This window comes from Spinacia oleracea, chromosome 3, assembly GCF_020520425.1.
Source record: "Spinacia oleracea cultivar Varoflay chromosome 3, BTI_SOV_V1, whole genome shotgun sequence".
Taxonomy (NCBI): domain Eukaryota; kingdom Viridiplantae; phylum Streptophyta; class Magnoliopsida; order Caryophyllales; family Amaranthaceae; genus Spinacia; species Spinacia oleracea.
Genome location: NC_079489.1, coordinates 127470711 through 127484266, shown reverse-complemented (window position 1 = coordinate 127484266; position 13556 = coordinate 127470711). Strand labels below are relative to the sequence as shown.

Below are 13556 nucleotides of genomic sequence, written 5' to 3'. Positions count from 1 at the left end.
TTCTTTTTCTAATTTTGTTTGATTTTTAGGGTTTTAATAATACTTCCTCCTTGTGCGAGGAATTGTTCTCCCTCGAAAGACAAGGTTTTTCTTCTCCTTTTAGGGATAATTTTTCTTAGGTAGAGGATCCTAAATTTTTGGTGTACGAGGGAGAAAATTATTTAATTTCGCAGGAGAAATTGATTCAGCGATGAAGATTTGTGCGGTGTCGCAGCATATGTCAATCCTACATCTACAATCAATTGAATCTGATTTAATTCAATATCAAAATTACAACAGATCAAAATACCCCCTCGTTGAAGGTTGTATCAAACAAAGATGTGTTACCTCATACAAGATGTTCGATGCGCGATGATCGTAGTTTTGCAGAAAATGAGTTTTATTTGATTCGATTTGTTACGTATTTGATAGATTCAGATTTCTTTTGTAGATGTTGTATGACTTTTTATTAATGAATTAATTTTAATTAAAAAAAAGAGCTAATTTATCAATTCAATCCCAATGGTCAAGCACTCAAGCTAGTAGCTTGAAATTTCTAAAATTGTAAGCAAGTTCCTAGCTACAACAATCGTATAGTTGCTCTAAGTTATCCAATTTAAATAACAAGTAGTTGTTAGCTATTGAAGCACAAATTAGCTAGAAAATAAAATATCTTGAAATCTTATACGGCTAATTTTCAAATTTATTTGTCACTGGAGTTGCTTTAAGAGCCCTTTTTGTCAAATAATTAAGAGTGTCTACCGGCACAAACAAGAAACGGGTCGGATCTGATACCCGAATCTTGATAGTTCAAGATTTAGATACCGGAGAAGATTGTGGTTGGATCGGTCCATACTAGAAAGGGAAAATCGCTCCATAATCTGGACATGTCTAGTTTGGACTAAGGCTCTTTACCTGGCATGGTCTATTTTTTCTAGTTTCTGGTTTGGTCTGGTCAGGTCTAATAAGCAATCAAAATAAGGTAAAGAGAAATGAGACTAAATAAAAATTTCATTTAATTCTTATTAGCTATTAAGATATACTTCCTCCATTTTTAATAATTGCACCATCTTGGTTTTAGCACTATTCACATATTTTTATATATTTATTTTTTGTGATTTATATGTAAAAAAAATATATTCATGTGAGATCTTATTAGATTCGTCTCGAAATATACTTTCAAATTATCAATTTTTATAATTTTTTAAAATGTATAATGAGAGATATTAGTGGTTAAATTAGTGCATTGGCAAACGTGAAATCCCAGATGGTGCAATTAAAAAAAATGGAGGAAGTATATTTTATAAAATCATTAATAATTTTTTATTAACTATTTAACCATTTAAAATGTTTATTCATCATTTTTTTCCATAATACAAAATTCAAAAAAAAAATATTAAAAGTTATAAAAAAAGAAGGTAAAAGTTATAAAAAAAAACAGGATAAAATTTATCACAGTGTGCAATAAATTTATGTATACCTTGTGCGTGTAACACATTTCCGTAATATTGGTTCCTAAACAATATAATATTTGTTCATTTTACCTTATATCTTATTGCTTAATAGAACAGAAAAAAAAACCCCAAAGCATACTAGAAAAAAAAAATCAGAACAGACAAGATTTGATAAAGTAAAAGACCCTCACAGAATTTCAGACCAAGAAGAATCAGACCAATTAAAATAGAAATCGGAAAATTAGGCTAAATTAGGAAGAAAGGACAAAGCTTAAGGCCTCGTTTGGTTGGGAGGAATTGGAAGGAAAAGATCGAAAAGAAAGGAAAGGGAAAATAATATTTTTTGTATTTGGTTCCAAAAATTATATGGAAAGTGGAAAGAAAGGAAGGGAATTGGAATGAAAGCTCATTTTATAAAAGATTCACTTTCCTTTCCTCCGAAAATTGGAGGAATTTGGAAGGAAAGAGAAAATTAAAATCTGTCAAAAAAAATATTAAATTTTATACTCACGTTTTCCCTTCCATTCTCTTTCCTTCCTTTACTATTGTTGTTTGGATTCCTATCACTTTCTCTCATCATACTAGACATGGGAAAATATATTTTATTTCCTTTCTTATCCCTTCCCTTAGGCCCTATTTAGTTCATTATTAGTAAAGGAAAGGAAGAGAAAAGAAAGGAAGGGAAAAGAAAGGAAAAGAAGAAAAGGGACATAGATTTTATTTTGCAGTATTTGGTTTAGGGGAAAGAGATAAATGAAAGAAAAGGGAAAAATATTCTCTTTCCTCTCAAATTCCTCCAATTTTGGAAAGAAAGAAAACTGAAATTTTTATAAAGAATCTTTCCTCTCATTTCCTTTCCTTTCCCATCAAATCCTATGTAATTTATCTACGGATTTTTCATGAAATGACCCCGAGGTTTGTCTTAATGCACCAAATACCCTTAATCTTTTCAGAATGCACCAAATACCCCTGACGTATACAATAATATCTCAAAATGCCCTTAATGGTCATTTTCCGTCAACACCGTTAACTTTTCCGTTAACCTAACTAGCTTTAATTTTAATTTTTTTTAAAAAAAATTCTTTTTCCTTTTGATTTCTTATCTCTCCCTCCTTTGCAGTTTCAAATCTCTTTCTTCTTCTCTTTTCTCAATCACCTGCAAATGAACATCAGTCATTGAGCAAAGCTATTCACAATATTAAACCAAAACTGCAATCAACTACAATTACCCGAAGGCTAATATTACTAACCTCTATCAGCCATATCAAACTGTCTCTGGTTATGGGTATTAATCACTCTAAGCATATAGTAGTGAAAGGTGTATCACCCATCCAAATTTTCCAGAGGAGAGATGACCATTTCGATCTTAATCACTCTTTCTCTCTCCTATAACTTCAATTATTAAGCCCAATTATTTCAATCAAACTTTCTGCTTTGCAATTTGTACTTAAGGACTTTAGAGTTTGGTTTTATGGGTTTTTTCAATCAAATCAAATTGGGGGAAAAATTAGGGCAAAGTTGCTCAATTTGCCCAATTTTCAGAATTCCCAGATAGAGGATTGAAGGTGTGGAGTTGAGGGAGGGGCAAGTGAGGGACTGGTGTGAATCTTTGAACTTGGAGAAGAAATGGGTTTTGGAGCAGTGCAAGGTGGTGGAGTTGAGGGACGTACGAGATGTTGCGGAGGAGAGTGTTGAGGCGAGGTGGTGGAAGAGAGAAAATAGAAAGTGGAGGAGCGGTGGAGGACGGTGGAGGAGCATGAAGCCAATTGGATGCCATGGTGGTGAGTGATAGAAAGAAGATGATGGTGATGGTGAGCAGAAGCAGTAGGGAGCAGAAGGGCGGCAACAAGGTGGGGAGGGGAGAGAGAAAATAGCTAAAATTAGGCTAATTTAATTAATTTATTTAGGGGCTTTAATTTAGGGGTTTAACTAGTAAATTAATTTAATTAGGAGTTAAATTTAGGGTAAATCGAGAAGAAGATTAATTAAGGGTAAAAAGGTAAATATATTATAACGGAGACTTAACGTCCGACATATAAAAGGGCATTTTGAGATATTATTGTATACGTCAGGGGTATTTGGTGCATTCTGGAAAGATTAGGGGTATTTGGTGCGTTAATACAAACCTCGAGGTTATTTCATGAAAAATCCGATTTATCTAACCAAACATGGGAACATAATAAAACCATTTCCTTTCCTTTCTTTTCCTCCACAATGCCCTTCAACCAAACAAAACTTTAAGGCTTTGTTCTTTTAAGCTGAACCGAAATGAACTGATAAATAAGGAGCTTTTCCGAGTTAATCTCGTTGATTGAGAAAGTTGTCCCAATCAAATGGCATTTTCGTAAATAAATGAACATTTTATTACGAAAATGCCATTAAAGGTGGGCCTAACTACAGTCACGTGCTATTTGATGTGGGCCCATATACAGTCAACATTATATTTTTGGAATACATCAACAACCTTCTAATACTAGGATCCGGAACGCGCGCTATCGCGCGCGAATGTTCACCGGAAAAAATTATGAATTTTAGTCTCCTAAATAAAACAAGATAAAAACGAAGAAAAGAAGATTTTTTTTTGCTTCGTTGATGTTATATTCAATAAGCTGATCTCATTGTATTACAGGTGATGAAGACTCATAGCTATTGTTTGAAAATTGAGGAGTTGGATAATTAGGCAAATAAGATGGGGACAACGTTTCTACCTTATAGATATGGAGGAAAATGCTTGAATGGTTTAGAAATTCTGTAAAATAATCTCATAGTCAACACACATTGTATATGCCGGGGGGGTTAAATCCCTATATGTAAGTATAACAGAAACATATGAGGTTGTAAATGTCATTATGTATCCAATATAGTGTGGTTCCTTTTCTCTTTCACATACTCTTCGTTCCTCCGTTCTCCGTAATATTTTTTTGTATTCATCTACAAACTCATAATAGTAGAGATGAATATCACGAACAAACCCATTTTCACGAACAAGATAAAACAAGTAATATCATATGTATGGATATTTGATACCGATCAAGTCCATTCAACTGACTTTATAACAATCAATAACAATACATGGAAAATCAGAAAAGACGATTCAATAGCAAAGAAAAGAATAACTTAACATATACGGATACACCGATCATTATAATTCACAGGCAACATCATAAACTCATCGGGTATAACAATAATCTTTCAATAAAGAAGACAGTAGATGATGGACTCTTACTTGAGTAGTAATTCAATTAGTAATTCTTTCAATTGGTAAATTCTTGAAATAGTATATTCAAAAGTATCATTAAAATGCAGTATGTGTCATGTTGCTCCGTATATTCGAGTCCTTGTTGACTGGAAAACAGACCACATCAAATTTAACCTTATGTTTTACTCAGCTTATTTTATTTGAACTTATTACTTAAACTTGATTTGAATACATTCAGAGGTCGCACTACCCCCCACTAGCCTACATGTTTCCAAGGAGGCAAGGAGCAATATGGCTGATTTGTCAAGTTCAGGGATATTAAGGAGCTCCTTAAAGGTCAAAAACTACAACATCTAAGTAACAAGATTTCAATTTCCATAAAACTCATACGAATATTTTGTTACGCCATACGAATAAAACTCATACGAATATTTTGTTACGCCATATACGAACATCTTAAACCGGCATAATAAGCCATAACAGTAAAGCATAATGAAACAGCATGAAAATGAATACTCGCGGTTGGTGTACAAAGTTAGTATTGACCCCAGGCAATTGAGAATATTTCGGCCAAATCTTGTCAGTTGGTGAGCCTAGTGTTCTGAATATTTACAAAGGGCCATTGAACACATTAAAAATAACGAGCACCAAAAGATAAGGTAAAAGACATGACTTTGGATTAGAAATATGGCAACCAGAAATAACAAAAGTCTTCCATGTCGAGCTGCTCAACCTCACTTTTTCCATCAAACAATGGTTTATTGGTTAGCAGTTCAGCCATTATGCAACCCACTGACCACGTATCCACCGTTGTTGAGTACTCTTTAGCTCCAAGAAGAAGCTCATGAGCCCTGCAAACATAACAAAACACCATCAATTACACTTAGCAAGCTATTGCAAACAACCACCATACATAATATGATGACCATGATATTAAAGAGCCAGATATATAAATTGAAATAGAAGGATAAAATTAGCAGTTCTACCTGTACCAAAGAGTTAATCAGACAATTCCGCATTCAAGAACTACAACTGTGTTAATTTGATTTGCGCTCTTCAAGAAATGAAATTGCGTTAATTTGATCTGCACTCTATATATCCTAGTCTCAAACTTTCAATCTACCACCAATTAGCTAAGAGTAACATTAATAAGTGGTATCTAAACACATCTAGGAAGAGAAGATCCTTTCACCAACAAAAGGAAGAGAATATCCTGATTGATCCGTTAAGAAACAAGGAAAAACATATATAGTAGAGGGACAACCTGTATTTTCAAGCCTTACGCGGCCGCTTAGTTTCCTTAAGAAACATGTTGTTGTTGACCTAATTCTTGGTAATCATTTTAATACCTCTTTAGTGCCTCTCCCCCCCCCCCCCTCCCTATATATCTCTCCCATTTAACCGTCGGCTTTTGTCTCTGTACTTTCCGGCTCTCACTTCTCTCTCACTCGTTTTTTTATGGCTTTGTAAATATTAGAAAATATTTCTGCGGTTGATGACCTCCTAAAAGAGATCTGTATCTTTTCATCCCTCTGGCCTCTACTTTCTAGTCCCTACCCCCATCAACAACTCCCGAGATATAAGTTACCAAAAGAAGTGATGAGGAATGTATTGTTAGGTTATGATACATATGACAATACATAAATCATGCGGAAAAAACCATAAAGCCAGGAAAGCATATTATTTACACATAATCATTTAGCATAGTATAGATGCATACACTTTGTAGCGTGCCTTCCCTAGCTGCGCCAGAACCGAACAAGAACAAGTCTTTAGGACTCCAAGTGTCGTCCCTCCGTAGATAGTCCACAGTACGTCCGAATCCGCCTCAAGATTGACCAACTAGAATCGCCCTTAAGGTGCTTAGGAATTTTCGGCTATTAGTGCAAGAGAGTGGCTGATTTTTCTTTCAAAAACTTACCCTTTGAATACTTCAATCGTGCGTATAAATTATGACCCTAGGCCCTTATTTATAGAGGTTTGGAAAGGGAATTGGAATCCTAGCAGGATACGATTTAATTAAACTTAGAATCCTACAAGGACTCTAATTAATTAAATAATCCTAATAGAAATAGGAGTTTAATCATACACCAAATCCTAATAGATTTAGGAATTGTGCATGGACTCAAACACACACGCACGGAGCCACGAAGGCACCCGCACGCATGCGCTCGGCCCACGCAGCCCACGCTGGGCAGCATTGCCTTGGCGCGCTGGGCCTGCCTTGCGGTGGGCCTGGCGCTGCCTTGGGCTGGGCGTGCGCGCGTCCTTGGTTACTGGGCGATGGCCTGGCTTCGTGTTGGGCCTTCGTCCGGCAGGCCTCGTCCGATGCTTATTCGTACGATACGCTTCCGATTAAATTCCTGGTTCCGGAATTCATTTCCGATACGAACAATATTTAATATTTCCGATTCCGGAATTAATTTCCGTTTCGAACAAATATTTAATATTTCCGTTTCCGGAATTATTTTCCGATTCCGATAATATTTCCGTTTCCGGCAATATTTCCGATTCCGGCAATATTTCCATTTCCGATAATATTTTCCGATACGTACCATGTTTCCGTTTCCGGCAACATCTACGACTTGGATAATATTTATATTTCCGATACGATCCATATTTCCGTTTCCGGTAATATCATCGTTTCCGGAGTATTCATTTCTTGCTTGTGACGATCTCAGCTCCCACTGAAACCAAGATCCGTCGATTCCGAATATCCATAGATAGAGTATTTAATGCCATTAAATACTTGATCCGTTTACTTACTATTTGTGTGACCCTACGGGTTCAGTCAAGAGTAAGCTATGGATTAATATCATTAATTCCACTTGAACTGAAGCGGCCTCTAGCTAGGCATTCAGCTCACTTGATCTCACTGAATTATTAACTTGTTAATTAATACTGAACCGCATTTATTAGACTTAACATTGAATGCATACTTGGACCAAGGGCATTATTTCCTTCAGTCTCCCACTTGTCCTTAGGGACAAGTGTGCATTTCCTAATTCCTTTGTTGCTTGATGCTTGCTGTTGAACATAAGGTAAGAGTTGTCATCCTTATTATGTCCAGAGGTGTTCCTCGGTTTCAGAGTTCAATTGATCAAATAAACAGATAATCATAGCCTATGATTCATCCGAGCACGGCCATGCATTTCACAGTTTCTAGCTCTCCGAGTGGCCTTGTACAACTTTTAAGCATCTCATCCCGATTTATGGGAGGATAATCCCAATCTTGCGATCTTGAGATTAGACTTCGTTTGATAGGTGATTACCTGAGCGTTGCCTTTATAGCCTCCTTTTACGGTGCGATGGTTGGTCAACGTCAAAGCAACCAGTTCTCAAACAAGTAATCTCAAATCACTCAGGTATTGAGGATTTAGTGTCTAATAATTTTAATGAAATTTACTTATGACAGATTTTCATCTCTTACAGTAAAGTTTCATAGGTCTGTCCGATACTAGTCTTCCCAAAGTAAGTATCTATGAAAATGATTATGACATTGCCATGTCCACATAGTTCAAGAAACAGAACTACTAGTCATCTTGCATTCTAGTCGTCTAACGTTTTCTATGCGTCCAATTTTATAGAAAACTCCGACCAGGGACCATTTTCAACTTTTGACATTCAAGTTCACTTGATAGACATTTCTTAGTCACAGGACTGGTCCTGACAGTCTATCTTGAATATATCGTCAAATTGAAGGGACTCATCATTTAATAAACCACAAATTAAATGGAAAAATGAATTCTATTCATTTATTGTGAATGATTAACCAATAATGTTTTACAAAGATTTAAACTCTAAAACTTTAAAACATTAAATAAGGACATCAAAGCCATTCTCGACTTCTTTTCTTTCAACGAACTCTCGTAGAAGGTGAAATCTACGAAGTACATGCTTGACTCTTTGGTGGTGTCTAGGCTCCTTTGCCTGTGCAATAGCTCCGTTGTTATCACAATACAGGGCTATTGGACCTTTAATGGAGGGGACTACACCTAGTTCACATATGAACTTCCTTAGCCATATAGCTTCCTTTGCTGCTTCATGTGCAGCAATGTACTCCGCTTCAGTTGTAGACTCCGCAATGGTGCTTTGCTTAGCACTTTTCCAGCTTATTGCACCTCCGTTGAGGCAGAAGACAAACCCAGACTGTGATCTGAAATCATCTTTGTCGGTTTGGAAACTTGCGTCCGTATAGCCTTTAACAATTAATTCATCATCTCCGCCATAGACCAGGAAGTCATCTTTGTGCCTTTTCAGGTACTTCAGAATATTCTTGGCAGCAGTCCAATGTGCCTCTCCTGGGTCTGACTGGTATCTGCTCGTAGCACTGAGTGCGTACGCAACATCCGGGCGTGTACATATCATAGCATACATTATAGAACCAATCAATGATGCATATGGAATCCCATTCATTCGTCTACGCTCATCAAGTGTTTTTGGGCACTGAGTCTTGCTTAGAGTTATTCCATGAGACATGGGTAGCTAGCCTCGCTTGGAGTCTGCCATCTTGAACATATAAAGCACCTTATTGATATAAGTGCTTTGACTAAGTCCAATCATCCTTTTAGATCTATCTCTGTAAATCTTAATACCCAATATGTACTGTGCTTCTCCTAGATCCTTCATCAAAAAACATTTCCCAAGCCAAATCTTGACAGAGTTCAACATAGGGGTTTCCGATAAGTAATATGTCGTCGACATATAATACTAGGAAAGCAATTTTGCTCCCACTGACTTTCTTGTATACACAAGATTCGTCTGTGTTCTTGATGAAACCAAAGTCACTGAGTGCTTCATCAAAACATATATTCCAGCTCCTGGATGCCTGCTTCAATCCGTAGATTGATTTCTTTAGCTTGCATACCTTTTTAGCATTCTTTGGATCCTCAAAACCTTCAGGCTGTGTCATGAACACAGTTTCTGTTAAAACGCCGTTTAGGAAAGCGGTTTTGACATCCATCTGCCATATTTCGTAATCGTAATATGCAGCGATGGCTAACATTATTCGAATAGACTTTAGCATTGCAACTGGTGAAAAGGTTTCATCGTAATCCACACCATGGACTTGCCTGTAACCTTTTGCAACCAATCTAGCTTTGAAAACTTCAAGTTTCCCATCCTTGTCCTTTTTCAGTTTGAAAACCCATTTGCTTCCAATGGCTTGGTAGCCATCTGGCAAATCGACCAAATCCCATACTTGGTTTTCTGACATGGAGTGTAATTCAGATTGCATGGCTTCTTGCCATTGCTTGAAGCTAGGGCTCGTCATAGCTTGTTTGTAAGTCGCAGTTTCATCACTTTCAAGTAATAGAACGTCATAGCTCTCGTTCGTCAAAATACCTAAGTACCTTTCCGGTTGAGATCTATATCTTTGCGATCTACGCGGGGTAATATTTCTAGATTGACCATGATTCTCACCAGATTCTTCTAAAGATCTCTGAGTTTCATCCTGAATGTCATCTTGAGCATTTATCTAGAGTTTGTTGTTCGACTCGAATTTCTTCGAGGTCTACTTTTCTCCCACTTGTCATTTTGGAAATGTGATCTTTCTCCAAAAAGACACAATCTCGAGCAACAAACACCTTGTTCTCAGATGTATTGTAGAAGTAATACCCCTTTGTTTCCTTTGCATAGCCCACAAGGATACATTTGTCAGATTTCGGATGAAGTTTGTCTGAAATTAATCGTTTGACGTATACTTCACATCCCCAAATCTTAAGAAAGGACACATTTGGAGGCTTTCCAAACCATAACTCATATGGAGTCTTTTCGACAGCTTTAGACGGAGCTCTATTTATAGTGAGTGCAGCTGTATTTAGCGCATGTCCCCAAAATTCTATTAGAAGTTCGGCCTGACCCATCATTGACCTGACCATGTCTAGCAAGGTTCTGTTCCTCCTTTCCGACACACCATTCCATTGTGGTGTTCCAGGAGGAGTCAATTCTGACAGAATTCCACATTCTTTTAGATGGTCATCAAATTCATAGCTCAGATATTCACCGCCTCTATCAGACCGCAGTGCCTTAATCTTCTTGCCTAATTGATTCTCTACTTCACTCTGGAATTCCTTGAATTTGTCAAAGGATTCAGACTTATGCTTCATTAGGTAGACATAACCATATCTACTGAAGTCATCAGTGAAAGTGATAAAGTAGCTGAAACCACCTCTAACATTTGTACTCATTGGTCCACATACATCTGTATGGATTAAACCCAATAGTTCAGTTGCTCTTTCTCCAACTTTAGAGAAAGGTTGCTTTGTCATTTTGCCAAGTAAACATGATTCGCATTTACCATAATCCTCTAAGTCAAATGGTTCTAGAATTCCTTCCTTTTGAAATCTTTCTAAGCGTTTCAAGTTTATATGGCCTAATCGACAATGCCACAGATAGGTGAGATCTGAATAATCTTTTTGGCCTTTTTGGTATTTATGTTATAAACTTGTTTGTCGTGATCTAATAAATAAAGTCCATTGACTAATCTAGCAGATCCATAAAACATCTCTTTAAAATAAAACGAACAACTATTGTCTTTTATTAAAAAGGAAAATCCCTTAGCATCTAAGCAAGAAACTGAAATGATGTTTTTAGTAAGACTTGGAACATGGAAACATTCTTCCAGTTCCAAAACTAGCCCAGAGGGCAAAGACAAATAATAAGTTCCTACTGCTAATGCAGCAATCCGTGCTCCATTTCCCACTCGTAGGTCGACTTCTCCCTTGCTTAACTTTCTACTTCTTCTTAGTCCCTGTGGATTGGAACATAAGTGTGAGCCACAACCTGTATCTAATACCCAAGAAGTTGAATTAGCAAGTATACAATGTTAGGTTATGATACATATGACAATTCATAAATCATGCGGAAAAACCATAAAGCCAGGAAAGCATATTATTTACACATAATCATTTAGCATAGTTTAGATGCATACACTTTGTTGCGTGCCTTCCCTAGCTGCGCCCGAACCGAACAAGAACAAGTCTTTAGGACTCCAAGTGTCGTCCCTCCGTAGATAGTCCACAGCACGTCCGGATCCGCCTTAAGCTTGACCAACTAGGATCGCCCTTAAGGTACTTAGAATTTTCGGCTATTGTAGGCAATTGTATGACTGAATTTTTGCTCTCAAAAAACAATTTGAATACTTGAATTGTGTATATAAATTATGACCCTAGGCACCTATTTATAGAGGTATGGAAAAGGAACTGGAATCCTATTAGGATACAAATTAATTAAACTAGAATCCTAATAGAATTCTTATTTAATTAATTCATCCTTTTAGGTTTAGGAATTTAATCATATGTCGAAACCTGATAGCTTTAGGATTCGTATAGCACACAAACACACACACGCACGCACAGCAGCCCACGAGGGGCGCCATGCGCACGCGCGCAGTCCGCGAGCTCGCAGCCCATTGCCACGAGGCCCACACGCTGCCGCAGCCTTGGCGCGCGCTGGGCCTGCCTTGCGGTGGGCCTGGCGCAGCCTTGGCTGGTGCGTTGTGGCGCGCTGGCTTGCTGGGCGATGGCCCGGCTTCGTGCTGGGCCTTCGTCTGGCAGGCCTCGTCCGATGCTAATTCGTACGATACGCTTCCGATTAAATTCCCGGTTCCGGAATTCATTTCCGATACGAACAATATTTAATATTTCCGATTCCGGAATTATTTTCCGTTTCGAACAAATATTTAATATTTCCGTTTCCGGAATTATTTTCTGATTCCGATAATATTTCCGATTCTGACAATATTTCCGTTTCCGGCAATATTTCCGATTCCGGCAATATTTCCATTTCCGATAATATTTTCCGATACGTACCATGTTTCCGTTTCCGGCAACATCTACGACTTGGATAATATTTATATTTCCGATACGATCCATATTTCCGTTTCCGGCAATATCATCGTTTCCGGAGTATTCATTTCTTGCCTGTGACGATCTCAGCTCCCACTGAAACCAAGATCCGTCGATTCCGAATATCCATAGATGGAGTATTTAATGCCATTAAATACTTGATCCGTTTACGTACTATTTGTGTGACCCTACGGGTTCAGTCAAGAGTAAGCTGTGGATTAATATCATTAATTCCACTTGAACTGAAGCGGGCTCTAGCTAGGCATTCAGCTCACTTGATCTCACCGAATTATTAACTTGTTAATTAATACTGAACCGCATTTATTAGACTTAACATTGAATGCATACTTGGACCAAGGGCATTATTTCCTTCAGTCTCCCACTTATCCTTAGGGACAAGTGTGCATTTTCCTAATTCCTTTGTCGCTCGATGCTTGCTCTTGAACATAAGGTAAGATTTGTCATCCTTATTATGTCCAGAGGTGTTCCTCGGTTTCAGAGTTCAACTGATCAAATAAACAGATAATCATAGCCTATGATTCATCCGAGCACGGCCATGCATTTCATAGTTTCTAGCTCTCCGAGTGGCCTTGTACAACTTTTAAGCATCTCATCCCGATTTATGGGAGGACAATCCCAATCTTGCGATCTTGAGATTAGACTTCGTTTGATAGGTGATTACCTGAGCGTTGCCTTTATAGCCTCCTTTTACGGTGCGACGGTTGGTCAACGTCAAAGCAACCAGTTCTCAAACAAGTAATCTCAAATCACTCAGGTATTGAGGATTTAGTGTCTAATAACTTTAATGAAATTTACTTATGACAGATTTTCATCTCTTACAGTAAAGTTTCATAGGTCTTGTCCGATACTAGTCTTCCCAAAGTAAGTATCTGTGCAAATGATTATGACATTGCCATGTCCACATAGTTCAAGAAACAGAACTACTAGTCATCTTGCATTCTTACCGTCTAACGTTTTCTATGCGTCTAATTTTATAGAAAACTCCGACTAGGGACCATTTTCAACCTTTGACATTCAAGTTCACTTGATAGACATTTCTTAGTCACAGGACTGGTC

The 13556-nt window shown here is 37.5% G+C and overlaps 1 long non-coding RNA gene across 1 annotated transcript; it reads right to left on the bottom strand.

Moving 5' to 3' along the window:
* Window positions 1–5027: 5027 nt before the first annotated feature.
* Window positions 5028–5987, bottom strand: LOC130469388 (uncharacterized). Its single transcript, XR_008929895.1, has 2 exons — window positions 5619–5987; window positions 5028–5483 (listed from the first exon to the last, which is right to left on the bottom strand). It is a non-coding gene; the product is annotated as an uncharacterized lncRNA (long non-coding RNA).
* Window positions 5988–13556: the final 7569 nt, after the last annotated feature.